At 38.5% G+C, this 14,941-nt stretch overlaps 1 protein-coding gene across 1 annotated transcript in view; it reads left to right on the forward strand.

Moving 5' to 3' along the window:
• DOCK2 (dedicator of cytokinesis 2) overlaps positions 1 to 14,941 on the forward strand; it is a 170,075-nt gene that overhangs the window by 71,979 nt on the left and 83,155 nt on the right. The gene's annotated exons all lie outside the window — the stretch shown is intronic.

Below are 14,941 nucleotides of genomic sequence, written 5' to 3' on the forward strand. Positions count from 1 at the left end.
TTTATTTGCATGTTGTTTAAACAAGTGTAATAACTTTGGGGGGCATTTTCATTTCTGATGCATAGTTTTACTGATGGAATATATCTCTTAATACCGAACTGGATTGCTTTCTTTAGACAGAATTTTTCTTCAGCCATCTTTAAATGTATTAAATGTAACTAATCTCCCCAGACAGTTAAGTAAAATGTAACCCCTTCTGAGCAGGCAAAAATAGAGCATCCAGTGGGTTTCAGTGAGAGAAGATAGTTATGTGTAGTTGTTACTTCAGTTCATGAAAATGTGAGGCAAGTCATATCCAAGAGAGTGTTGCATTGGGGGAGTTCTCTAAATGCTTTGGCATCAGAAGAGTGAATCAGACCAAACAACCAGCAAGTGCAGAATAGCAGGAAGTGTTCCCTGAAAGGAAAAAGACAATAGATGAACAAAACACCAAACACTGCAGTTTTCCTCTGCTGTCTCCTAACAACGCTTCATCTCCCATGGTTTTGGGAGATACTTGCATAGAAATAAAACCAGATTTTATTTTAGAATAGAACAAACCAGGTTGGAAGAGACCTTCAAGATCATTGTGTCCAACCTACCATCCAACACCACCTAATCAACTAAACCATGCAACCAAGCACCCTATCAAGTCTCCTGAACACTTCCAGTGATGGTGACTCCACCACCTCCCCAGGCAGCCCATTCCAATGGGCAATCACTCTCTCTGTGTAGAACTTCCTCCTAACCTCCAGCCTAAACCTCCCCTGGTGCAGCCTGAGACTGTGTCCTCTTGTTCTGGTGCTGTTTGCCTGTGAGAAGAGACCAACCTCTGCCTGTCTACAACCTCCCTTAAGGTAGCTGTAGAGAGCAATAAGGTCACCCCTGAGTCTCCTCTTCTCCAGGCTAAGCATTCCCAGATCCCTCAGTCTGTCCTCATAGGGCTTGTGTTCCAAGCCCCTCACCAACTTTGTTGCCCTTCTCTGGACATGCTCCAGCAAGTCAACATCCTTCTTAAACTGAGGGGGAAGTGCTTAAAGTTTTATTCATATGAAACACAGAACACCAGACAGAACACCCAACTTAGATATAAAATATACAGCATAGTAATTTTCTCTTTGTGGTTAGTACTTGCATGCAGGCCTGAATCTGGTCCCAAATACATATCTTAAATCTTCACTTTTGGAATGGCTGTTAAACCTTATTATGGATGAAATATCATAAGACAAAACAAAGCCAACAACAACAAAAAAAACCCAAACCCACAAAACCAATCAACCAACCAACCAAAAAAAAAAATAATAATGCAACAAAACAATACGAATCTTAATTTGAAGGCAAGTTGAGGTTCAAACAAAATTCAGGTATTTTATTTTTTTAAACATCCTTCCTGTGTTTTCAGTAAGTTATGCTATATCTGAAACCAGTTACTAGAATAGATTAAAGAGGAGAAATATATTCAAATGATGGGAAATATTCTATGGGATTATTAATAATCCTACATAGTTTGCTTTTAGGGTTACAGTAAATTTTATTCTAGGGCTACATTCCCAGCATAGTGTTAATTTGCTATTATTCTGGTTCCCTGTAGTTCACTGGTGGTCTCAGTAGCCTTGCTACATCCAGTATCTTGGTGTACCCTTCATTTAAAAATTGCACACTCTATCCCATATTTAATTTACAAGAACTGATGAGATGAGTGCGGTGGGAAAGATCTTGTTACAGAATATAGCAAACTGTTATGTAGCCTCATGTAACATTTAAGCAATGTAATATAATTTAAGCAAAGGAATGATGTGATATTATTCTATTATTAAGTTTTAAAAGAAAATGAGTATTGGATGATTTCACTGCAGAGAGAATGTTGCATAAGATATGGAGGAAACATACGTAGTCATTAATACTGAGTTCCACTTTCATGATAAGCCAACATTAAGTCACTTAACTCACTGCGCTGCTTATTCAATGGAAACAAGTGTACACAATAAACAAGTCAAATAGTTTCTGTAAATAAAGTTCCAGTGCCAAGTTCTGAAATCTCAAATCATCCACTAATTACTGGAGGCTTTTTACAGTTTTATTTGAGAAAGTCTCCAAATATTGCAGTAGCATTCTCCACTTCCCATCACAGCTGCTGTGCTCCAGGCAGATGGACTACTTTAAAAGTTATACTTGCCCAATTAAATTCAGAAAGAAGCTTTAGAAATCTAATCCGTTGTGTTCTAAATACAAGTAAAAAGCCCTTAAGGGATTTAGGAGAGCTTTCTACTTTGGCTATGGAGGCCTATGAGCCAGATTCTTGCATTCACTATTTGCAAATTGGTGTTTTAATTCTGCGTGAGTTTTAGCTAATTTGGCATCCCCTAGTCTGGGATTCACACGAATTGTTGCAATGAAAGTTTTGATGCCATTATTTGTATTACATAATGAATAAAAAAATCTACAGATATTAATGCTCAAATCTTTGGATTGCAACCCCAATTCAGTGAATTTCACTGATGTTTTGGTGTTTGTATTTAGATTAATGACTCAGTGTAACATTGCCAATTACTAAGTTTAAATAACATTTTCCCTTGCACAGGATGCAATTCCTCAATCTTCCCTGGCACATCCATTTACAGGTTGTTGTTTTGCTCATTATTTCCCATTGACTGAAGTATAAGAAATTCTAAGGATCTTTCTTTTTTTTTTGTGGAAATGCTTTCAATGTATTAATATGACTAAAAGCACAAGTTTTAAAATATAATATGTCACTCCTGGCAAAAAGCATATGTCAGTTTTAAATGTCTATCTTATAATTATACCAACAGCTTTGGTGGGAGAAATTAACTGGAATAAAATGTCCGTCAGGGTTCCATGACCTCGCATCCAGCTATCCAGCCTTTATGTCCCCATCTCTTTGCTGGGCAACTGCTCCTCAGCCCTGAGGAAATTCCTTATGCACTGCTTCTTTTGCTTCATTAGCACTGTGCATTTGTTCCAGTCTCTTCATTCACTGCTTGTTAAAGCAAGTTGCTATTAGGTGCTGGATCGTTAACATTATTTTTAAGTTATGCATATTTCATGCTTCTCTTTTCAGTGTTTTGAGTATGTGAATGTGATGGATAGATAGATATTGTTGCTTGCTTTTTCTTTTTCTATCCCTCTCTTTTTTTTGGTCAATGCTTGGCTTATACTGTTAAAGCAAATCTCAATTTTTGAAGTCCCTACATAATTTGAGCACACACTTCTTAACGATGGTACCTACTCTGCAGTGTAAATTTATTCTAGCTCCAGTTTAATTGTAGCCCAGGGTGTAATAACTGATTTTGCTGGAAAAGACTAAGGTGCAAAGCATACCACCTCAATGGAGCTGGTTTTCCAGCCTCAAGATTGTGGTTTGGGGTTCTTAGGAATGCACACAAAGTATAGCTACTCAGCCAGCCAAAGGAAATTGGACCACAAGAGACCAGTTATTTTTCTTTAAAATAGTTATTCTTCCATCTTTCCTGCCTCTGCCTTCCTGATTTCTTGAAGAGAGTTAAACAGATTTTTTTTTTTTCTCTTTCATATTGGACTTTATTGAGTGGAGCTGTGGGTGGAGGAGTGCAGCTGGTGAGGATAAGTGGAGATTATGGGAAACTACATGAAGTGAAAAAGCATGAAGCAAAGGGCAGTGGGGATTTTGGAAGGGTGCAGATGTGTGAGTGTGGTGGTTCTGGGGGTTGTCTGAATTTTGTGGAAAAAATTAAATATTTGACAGGGTTTCCAAACTCATTGAGCTGCACCTTAATTTTACTTTACTACTTTGCCCAAGAAAAATAATGGTTTTCCTTGTAGCCATAGTATAGCATTTTGCTTTTCTTTTATGCGTATGTTAAAGCCAGTATTCAAACCCCAGTTTGAACAGCCCATCTTCAAGAAAAGTCAAAGTCCCTAGACTAGCAGCTTTTCTGAAGGCTTTCAACAGGAAGATGTTCAGCGTAGTTTACTTTGTTGTATTTCTGAACATCAGCATTTTTAACTTCTGGATTCAGTGTAAGTTTTTGCCACTTGAAGGTGATCTACATACCGAAGGTTCAACAGCAGATTAATTCAAGCATCAGAGACATAATGATAGCTGACAGAGCTGTAGTAACTGTAACATAATATATTCAGACTGAGTAGTTTTATGTCATGTCTGATTTGAGTATCCCCCTGTATAGTATTGATTTTCTATGATATGCAGCTAGACAGGTATTTTTACTGCAAAGATTCATCATGATCTATTTAATTATGGTTTGTGTTTGATAATAAGTTGTTTCCTAGGTGGAAGAATCATGATGCTAAGTTTCTAAGAAACTGTCACTTTCCTGTCATGCTGTTGGCCTTTCCCCTTTCCTAAACTGTTGGTGGGATAGGAGGCTGCATATGCTGTGTCTGTTCTGAACTGTACTTGTTGATGGCTGGATGACAACCTAACACTGCAGGGGGCTCTTTCCATATGCATGATCTCTCTGGTCTTTCAAAATGAAAAATCAGTGTCTGAAATGAAAGTTTCTGGATTAATAACTACGAATTCATGCTTAAAGTGCATTGGTTTGGATGTCAGTTTTCTTTGTGTTTGTTTCCTATCTTTGCTGGGAATTTTGACAACAGAAACCACTTTTAGAAAACTTTTGCTGGCTTTTTTTCCTTCAAATAATGAGATGTGTTGAGGAAAACCTTAAATATGCTTCTGAAATCTCTGCAGACTGAAGTAGTATCTTCATGATATCACCAGATATAAAGAGATAGAGATGGATGTAAAACCACTGGAATTGGATGATGCTAAAAATTATATACTTTTCCCTTTTTATGCCCTTTTGGTACAGTAATACATCCTCAGCTGAACTGCATTTGGTTCTGCTTATTCCCAAGCCTAACTGTAAACCACAGTTTGAAGTTGACTATCTTTGTTCTCCTTCCATTCACAGATCTGAGTCATGTTTAGATGCTTTGCCTTAGTTCTTTTTTTCAGTGCAGCACAGGTTTTAAAACAAGATGAGACAGATTCTACATATTTATTTTTTTTTGAGATGAAAAACTTACTGCTGGGATGAAAAAAACTCTATTCAGTGTGGAAGCAATCTTTAAAATCTAAAAGTATAAAGCAATTTAATAATTTAGTGCTTCTCTAACTGTCAAAATTCTTAATGTTATTTTCCAACATGTTCTGTGTTCAGTATTCTCTCAAAGGAAACCTCTAATGCAACAATCACAGCAAGTCATTCCAGGACGGATTATAATGAATATCTTACATTCTTATAACCTAAGAAACCTCAATGGAGTTTGCAGTCCTATTTTCTGCAAACGTCTACATTCATCGAGGCCACAAAAGAATTCATCACAATCTGCTGGACTGCAGAATGGTTTTTATTAGTTTCACCTTCACTTTAAAGCAGCCTTTATGTTTATTGCAGACTCTTCCATAGCAGCATCAGCTTACTGGGTTGTTGGTTTAGTTTTTTTGAGAAGCTGGAGAAGAATGGTAGTAAAACAATAGACTATCATTGTATAAGCAAATTGTAGCATTCTCTTGATGTGAATAGCTTTAAAGAGAGAATAAATTAGACTGATACTTCATTGAACAATTCCTAGACATTAGCATCAGGAAAGCATTCCTGTGTGTTTCTCATCCTAAAATTGTCTGGGGTATTGAAACATTATTAATTTTCACTCTTGAATTAATCAGTGATAGGTTTTTATTATTTTTTTTTCAGTGCAGTTTGTAACCTCACCAGTACATACTGCTAGGTTAATGCTTGGGGAAAAAAATACAAGTTTCATGAGGAAAATATCAAAATGCTTTTGAGTAAGTTTTACCTCTGCACTTGTTTTTTTTCACTATTTGGATCTTTGCTGCCAAATACCCTCTACATTATTGACCCTCTTGTTGGCACAGTTTTAGTCCTCTGTTTGTATTTGTATACCTTGGTTTCATGTCCAGCCCCTGGGCAACAGAGTAGCTCCCACTGGATCACTGAAGGTCCAGTCAAGCACTGTAGGTGCAGCCACGAATTTCTCCTGATTCAAATTTATATTTTCTCAGACTGTATCTTTCTAACATAAGCAGAAACGGGGTGAGTTTCTTGGAGCTTTTAAAAACCATAAAGGAAATATGAAATGGCAAAATCCAGCCAAATATAGCTTTATTTTCCTCTATGTGCCCTCTTGAAATGTAGTGTGAAGACTTATGTTTCTGTAGAGATTTTATTCACAATGCCAAGACTAATTTAATCTGTAAAAAGGTGGATATTTTTATTCAGTTAGCGCTTTAGGCTTCATTTCAAAATGGCAGAATTTTGAAATGGTAAGGCTTTAATGTTCAAAAGAATTATACAGTATATTTCTGGCAGCTTAGTTAGACACTGAACTATATCACTTTTTCCTTCCCTTATGTACATGCAGTATAAGCAGTATGTACTGAACAGCGCTAGTCACTAGCTTTATGTATCGATGTTAACATGAAACACCACAGTCTAATTATCTTCCAATCATGACTTCTCTTCAACTTGTATGTGTCCAAAACCTCTGTAGGATGGCAGAGACAGAAATGAAACTCAAGTTCTTCCTTTCATGAAGCTATCATTCCCAGGCAGCACATGGTGATCACAGGTATTTGTTGCTAGCCAAAAATAGAGCAGGGACGGTGTGTCATGCACTGACTGGCTTGACATGCACATCTTGGATTTCTCTACATTTTATTCCAGAATCTCATTGGCAATGAAACAAAAAGTTTTTCTCTTTTGGAAACAAAAAACAAAACCCCAAAAGCTAGAACTTCTCCCTTCTAGTCTTAAAGTTTCTGAGAGCAGATTTTAGACAGTGTTTCATGCAGAAGGAAATGGATGGACAGAATTGAAGGACACTTCTGAAGGAAATATTTCAGATGAAAATGGATGATAGGTGTGGAGCCTACAAAGTAAAAACTGTCTTCCAGAAGTGCAAATTTCAGCTCATTGTGATACACAGGAAAAATCTGGCAGAGAAAAGGAAAGATAAAGCTTCTGAGAGAGATTTTTAAATGGCCTTTGTGTACAAGATCCACTCATTGATCACAACTAGCAGCCTTACTGCTTTGGGTCCCACGGAACAAAGCAAAAAGCTATTTATGAAAGTAAATGTGTGGAATTATTTATGTAGCATAGTTTGGTATCTGGAGTTTTCTCTGGTGCCTTTTGTAGTGTTCTTTCATTACATGTCCTCTGGCCAGTACAGAGAATACCCTGTTTCAAATGTGTGCACTGCCATAGAACATGTCTGTGTATATTCCTATTGTGCTCAAATGTTCCTAACTGCAGAAGCTTTTCTAATGCTGAATGAACCTTGCTTGAGCACCTAAAAAATTAGGAGCTAAGAAGCATCAACGTTTTTACAAACCCTGCTAGCAGATTTTGTGAACCACCTCAAGGTAGGGTCAAAGCAAATGGAGAGGAGGATCTAACACAGATAACTAACCCAGGGTAGGAACCTCTGAGTTTAGAAAGAGATGATAGTAATGGAAGAGATGATAAGGCTTAATCTCTGAGTAATATTACAGCAAGATTTGAAAATTACTTCAAGATAGTAAAACTGGTTGGAGAAGAAGCTGCAATACTCACTGCAGCAGGAAAATGTATTTTGTTAAGGAAGTTTTAGGAACAAAAATTGAGTGTGGTTTGGCTGCGTTTTGATTGACATGATGCTGTACTATTCCGCATGAAGGGCTGAAGATGCCCTGAAAGATGAAATACTGGTGATCCTATTGCTGAGTATAGTTTTCAGAATCATGGTATTTGAAATTCCTTTATTCTGCTCTAATAAAAAGAAAAGTTCATCCATCTCTTTTGAGGATGTGATACATTCCATTGGCTGTTTCAGAACAAGAGCCTTCATGGATTAGAGAACATTCCTACCTCAAGATATCTTCTGGTGTACATATTGGAAATTGTTAATACAAGGCTTACTGTCAGGAGATAAGATACAACACATACTTTCCTCTTAAGTGAATAAATTCAGTTGCATGTATTTGAATTGTGTATATTTTTTTTCCACAGTCTTAGTTTACAAAGGCAAGTGTACTTAAAACTGAGAAATTCCTCTTGAAGAAATGCTTGAGTGCCTACAGAGAGTTATCTAATGTGACAGGTTGGTAAGCTGGAAAGTGTCCAAGTGCCTGGTTCATAACAACATTTCAGTGTTATTTCTCATATAAATTTGTTATTGTACTGTTTTCTTGGTACTTGAAAAACTACTGGGAAGTAGTGGGAGTCCGTGTAGAAGTGTGCATACGTGTTACTCCTGAGACTGCTGTAAATTTATATCCAGGCTTTATATATTAGCATATCTATATCTAAATGTAGGCAGATACGCATATCTCTGTGTGTATGAGAGAGCATGCTGCTTTGCAGACCTCAGCACAGAATCATTCAGGTTTGAATTGACTTTTGAGATCATCAGGTCCAACCATTAACCATACTTGTTGAAGTTCACCACTAAAGCGTATTGCTAAGTGCTACATCTGAAAAACGCTTAAACACCTCTAGAGAAGGTGATTCCACCACCTCTGAACACCCTGTTCCAATGCTTGACCACTCCTTCAGTGAAATTTTTTTCCTAATGTCTAGCCTAAACCTACCCTGGTGCAGCTTGAGGCTGTTCCCTCTTGTTCTAATTACCTGTGAGAAGACCCCAGCACCTATCTCTCTATAATGTCCTTTCAGGCAGCTGTAGAGGTCAATAAGGTCTCCCCTCAGCCTCCTCTTTCTCAAATTGAACAGGCTCAGTTCCCTCAGCAGTTCTTCATCAGACTCATTCTCTAGGCCCTTCTCCAGCTTAATTACTCTTCTTTGTACCTTCTGCAGCCCCTCAGTGTCTTTAATGTATTGAAGAGCCCAAAACTGAACACAGCATTTGAGGTGTGGCCTCATGAACAGGGGGATGATCACTCCCTCACTCCTGCTGCTCACACCATTGTTGATCCAGGCCGGAATGCCATTGGCTTTCTTTGCCACCTGGGCACTCTGCTGGCTCATCTTCAGCTGCTTGTTGATTAGAACCCCCAGGTCCCTTTCTGACAGACAACTTTCCAGCTGCACTTCCTGAAGCCTGTAGTGTTCATGGGGTTGTTGTGGCCCAAGTGCAGGACCCGGCCTTTGGCCTTGTTGAAGCACATCCATTGACCTCAGCCTATTGATCCAATATGTCTAAGTCTCTCTGTAGAGCCTCCTTACCGTCAAGCAGATCAACACTCCCACCTAACTTAGTGTCATCTGCAAATAACACTGATTGCAGATATATTCATGAAATGTAGCTTTTGAACTTTGTCTTTAGTGGTATACGTTGGGAGCGCCTAGTGATGTGACATCACCAGCCCAAAACTGTGTCATTTTTCATTGTGTATTTATGAATAATTGTCGGTCACTATGACATATCACTTTATTACTGAAGGCAGTTTTGCTGTTTAGTAGAGTAGTATGCTCCAGGTAGGAACAGAGGAACCTCAGATAAAGTCATAATACTATGACACTGTTTCCGTTTGAAATGTGTGGGCCACTGCATTAACAGTGCAGTTTAAGGCTGAGAGATAGACTTTTATTTCTTCCTGCAAAGCTCCCAGCTGACCTCAAAGTATGATTTATAGGCCAGGATTGTCTCTGAATGAACCTGTAGAGGATATGACAAGAATGACTGTGATTTGTCTTCTTGTTTGCAGAGAAGGCCCAGGGCAGAGAGGAGCCCAGCATTAGCACTATATGGACAATTAGGGGAAAAATAAATGCCTTTGTTCCATGACTCTGCTATTAGTCTTCCCAGTTAGAATGGATGTGCAAACTGTAACTAAGATGGATATTGTTATTCAAGAAAGAGTATTGTGTCTTCTGTGTATAGGCTTATATACTTGGAGTTTCTGGGCAGGTTTGTTCTGAGTTCCTGAAGAAGGCAGTTTCTGTATTAGATGTTTTTAAAACTACAGCTGTATTAGCTTTTTTCCTCTGCATGCCTTAGTATTTCAGAGAGTGTTCATTCCTCTTTTGTCCACTTGGAGGGGCCATGATATGTTCTTCATATTGGAGTTGTCGGGTGAATATGAAAGCAAGACTGAGGGTAATGTTGCTTTTGTACACCAAGAGCTGTTTCCCTTTTGAATGAGATCTGTAAGATGTATCTAAGGGATTGGAATTCCAGGAAGGAAAAAGACTTACTACCCTAAACCATTTAAAACCAGAATGAAACCTTCTCAACACAAGAAGGGTATGGAACTGATGGAGAGAGTCCAGAGGAGTGCCACAAAGATGATCAGAGGGCTGGAGTACCTCTCCTAGGAGGACCTTCTGAAGAGCCTTGGTTTTTGAGCCTGGAGAAGAAAAGGCTCCAAGGACAGATAATAGCAGCTTTCCAGTGCCTGAAGGGATCCTACAAGGAAGCTGTGGAGGGGCTGTTTACAAAGGCATGTAGCAAGAGGACAAAGGGCAATGGTTTTAAACTGGGATAGATTGGATAGACTGTGATAGAAGAATAGATTTAGACTGGATGTTAGAAAGTTCTTTACTGTGAGGGTGGGGTTAGACTAGAACAGGTTGCCCAGGGAAGTGGTGAAGGCCCCATTCCTGGAGACATACAAGGTCAGGCTTGATGGGTCTCTGAGCAACCTGTTCTAGTAGAGGATGACCCTATTGACTGCAGGGAGGGGTTGGACTAGATGACTTTTAGGGGTCCCTTCCAGCCCAGTGCATTCTGAGTTGAAAGAATGATAAAGCACTTGCTGAAGACTGACTTCTACACTTGAGTTGTTTTTCTCAGTACAATATTTATTTCATTTTGGAAAACAACTTTTGAGTATTCTTACTGCAGTCCCTTTGCTTTCATCTGGTTTCTGTATTCTGTTTTTATCAATTAATTTATCACTTCAGAGTAAGAAAAATGATGAGGAAAATCTGAGTCCAAAATATTTAGCAGTCTGCTGTGCTGCAGGTGTATGGAATGCTTTGTAAGCATTGTGGTTTTGGTTGTGGTTCTTCAGGATCTCTATAAATTCCCCACCTCCACTTCAGTACCTGGGAGTATTCAAGTACAGTAAGGAGTCTCTGTTACTCTCATTATATCACAAACATTGGGAGGTGGTGAGAGAATAAACCATGCCAGGTTCTTGCTGCAGTACATTCTCCCACAGCTTCTGGGTTTCCCACAGAAATATTGAAACCTGTGTGAAAAGATTGTGCCAGATCTCATCATCCTAACAGGGCTGGAATTTTAAATCTGCATCTTGAGGCTATTTTACCTGCATTCCTTCAGGCTGGTGAATGACATCAGAAATGCAAGTGGCAGTGTATTTAATCCTCATGAGATGTATTTTGTGTGCTTAGCTGAGTATACCTTGCTGGGTCTCTTTCCAGCTGCTGGTTTTGAAAAATATTTTCAGTGTGAGGGAATTGAATTGTGCCAGTTTAGAGACCAGATTACAAGAAGCTGGCTGACAGTAACCACTGGAGGGACTGAAATTATGCTTATTGGCTTTGGCAGAATATATGCAGAGAATGACATTTCCCATAAGCTCCCTACTTCTGGTATGAAAGTGCAAGTGGAGAAAGAACGTAGGGTGAGATATAATGAGCTGGGAACTCCTCTGAGAAAATGCAGTATCAGTGGTGATCTCGGCTACTTTTCAACATCAGAGGAATCTTTTCTCAGGTTTTATCACTCTGCAGTGTATTGTGCCAAGGCACTCTAGTCAATTGGCACATCTTGCCTTTGAATGTTTGCAAAATGAGCTAGTGATATAACTGTCAATAAGGTTGATCATTTGCATTCTTGCATGAATTCTGTTTCATTCTGTTCTCAACCTGCCATGACCCAGAATTGTCCATTCTTGAGAGGGATTTGTGAGAAGTGCAGTTGTACCACAGTAGAGGAAGAGAGAAACCTCTGTTTGGTGATCCTCTTTTAACAGAAGTCTTGGACCAGACAACCTCCAGAGGTCCCTTCCAACCCTTACCATTCTGTGATTCTGCAAGTTCCTGCTATGAATCATTTTACTTAGAAAATGCTCCAACCTGATGATGTCGGAGAGTTCAATGACTTGTATTTGGGGGGATTGCAATTAAATACATGAGAATTATGTGATAGAAAACTCTTTGGATGTTCTTATTCTCTTCTTTTGGCTTTGTATTTGCAAGTTTTAGGTCTGTATCATCTTATATGTAGTGCAAGCATTAGGGAAATTCAAAATTCTATAAGACTTACAAGAATGAGTCAGAAACAGAACAGTTAGCATCCTGACCAGCTATGTAACAACTCAACAGGTTGATCTTGCTAGTAAATTATGAGAAGTGACAACACAAGTACGATTTTGCTTTGCTTGCATCTGCTCTGTTGTGGACTACTTCTCTCTCAATCTATGAGAGAGGCTGTAGCTTTAGTTTCTTTCATGACCATTCTGAAGGCAATTTTTTTTTCAGTCATGTTTTCAGTTTGGTAAACCAAATTATTAATAATTCTCCATGACTTTATTCTGTGATTTTGTAGACCACTTCCATTCTGTTTATTTTAATAGTTTGTGGTTCAGTGTTGCTTGTGCGGTGTACAGATTATTTCTTAGGGCATATGTCTTTAAAATTGAATTGTAGCATCTTTATTGCCTGATTACTATTTCTAAAGGTAGAGAGAAGCTGCTTCTCAAAAGCCTTGCTGTTTGCTCAGGATGGGGCTTTCCCCAGTCGTTTTCTTACAAGGATACTTTTCTCCTTTCTAGACTCTGTATTTTCAGCTACACCAAATAACACAAAGGAAACCCAGAAGCACCACTCCCAGTGTTAGAAATCCCAAGCAGTGACTGTAAGCCTCTCTGCAGCTCAGTCTTTTGAGAGAGCTACCAGTTCTAAGTTACATCATTATTGCCATGGGTAGCATTAGTTAAAGATATTTATGCCTAAATATTTTTCTTTCTTCAAAACAAAAGAAATCAGTCAAATCTGGTCACACTGGGGTAAGATTAAAACAAATGGATGACTTGTGCTTTTCTCTTTATTAAAATACTGCTATTTGTTTTTGTTTTGGGGTGGGGTTTTTTTGTTATAATAATTATTATTATTATTGACTTAGTACAGGTTATGAGAATCTAAAATTGTTTCAGGTTCTGAAGACTGTAGGCATATGGAATTTTCCATAAAAAAGACCCACAAAACCCAAACAAATTTGTCCCTTGCTATTTAGAAAGCAAATATGCTTATCTTTTTATGTCCATAACTTGTTTATTTGTCAAGGTAGTAAGCTGAAGTAGGTCTGAAGTGTTTAGGGCCTGGACAGTGAGCTGCCATTGATGGCTAAGGATGGCACAGTAAATCAGACAAATGCATTTACAGTTGTTCTAACAACCTTGCAACTTTGTGAACTAATTGCTTCGGTGTATTCAGCTCCTAGTCTTGATAATATCCCCTGTCTCTTAGTATTAGTTATAAAACACCTACACAAAGAAAATGAGACTCTGCAGTTAAAGGTTATTACTGGGATGTTGCAATGTTCTAAACTTAAAGCACTGAGATTCTGTAGCTCTGAGTGTTTTGGCACACTGCATAACAGAGGACGAAGCAAATTCTGCACAGTTGTGTAATGTTAGGAGGGTAAAATACAGTAAAGTCATGACATGACTTTAATGCATGTAGTGAGATAATAAAAGCAACATAGTATTTAAAAGAAAGCCAGTACAATGGCAGAAAACCTGTGAGGTGATACTTTTATATGTCTTGAGATGAGAGCGAGACAGGTTTTAAAACATACCAAAGTATCAGGGAGAGAGAGAGATAGGTGTTCTACTAGGGGTACAGAGAATGAACTGGGTCTTGCGCCTAGTTTGTCTTGGAATGCCTCCAAAAAGCAGAGCTTCAATAATCTGGTAAAGAAAAGGATGACAAAAGTGTAGATAAGCAATTCCCTGCCCTCTTGGGAAAGGTGATATGGTTAGCCTCATTGAGTTTCTGAAGTGACAGAACACAAAGGACAGTAGGCCATCCTTTCATGATCTGCTGCTGTGGTCTCTGTGGAAAGATCAAGATCTCTGAGCATGCCGAGAGCCCTGAACCTTGCTGAAGAAATTAGAACAGCATGTTGTCTTTGGGCAACATAAGCAAATGCTGCAGTGATGTCAAGGGGAAAACAAAAGCCTGTTTGCTTGGTTTTGTCTCATGTCAGATATTTCTTAATACTTATATCTCGTAACTGTCTTTATAGCTTGTATACATTCAAAATTTATTTTTAGCTAGCAAAGCTATTATGAGGTAGCCAGAGAAGTTAATCATTGATAGACATGTGTACAAAATGAGTACTGTCCCAAGCTGTGTGGCATGTGGTTGTCATTGCGTTAAGTGTTTTATTAGTCAGTCTTTACTGAGGCTGGCATTTTGAAGAGGTCCAGTATTTATATATGGGAATTGAAATTAGTGTAACTCAAACTGCATGGCAATAAGTATCAACAAAGAAATCTTGTGTTCTGAAATTAGTTTTCCACAGTGAAGGCATCATCTCCTTCAAAGGAGATGGGAAGGTAGCATACATGTAACAGGCTCTGCAAATTAAAAAATGTCCTGTTCCTCATATGTTGTGAAATATGTGAAATTCTTAACAAGTATCATGTAAGTTAAACACGTAAATAAACAAATATTGCCTTAAACTCACTTACCCCATGCTTTCTGGTGCTCTTCTAACATACAAATGCAGAATGGCCCATTTATTTGGGTATGTTGCATGACTGTAGCACCTCTAGTGATTTGGAGAGGAAAACAGCATTCTCTGTTTTTCAGCGCCTCCATAACATGTAATATGGCTTGCGTGGCTTCATTGTCTCCATAATAGAGACAAGCTTTCTTCTCTGGACTCCTGGGATGTTCCCCTGGGGCTTGTAATTGTGATGTCAGTAATTTTACAAAAGTTATTTCTTTTCTTCATTACGCCATGCACGCAGTATGTTGCCTTAGTGGCTCTGCAGTCA

Source organism: Dryobates pubescens, chromosome 16, assembly GCF_014839835.1.
Source record: "Dryobates pubescens isolate bDryPub1 chromosome 16, bDryPub1.pri, whole genome shotgun sequence".
NCBI lineage: Eukaryota > Metazoa > Chordata > Aves > Piciformes > Picidae > Dryobates > Dryobates pubescens.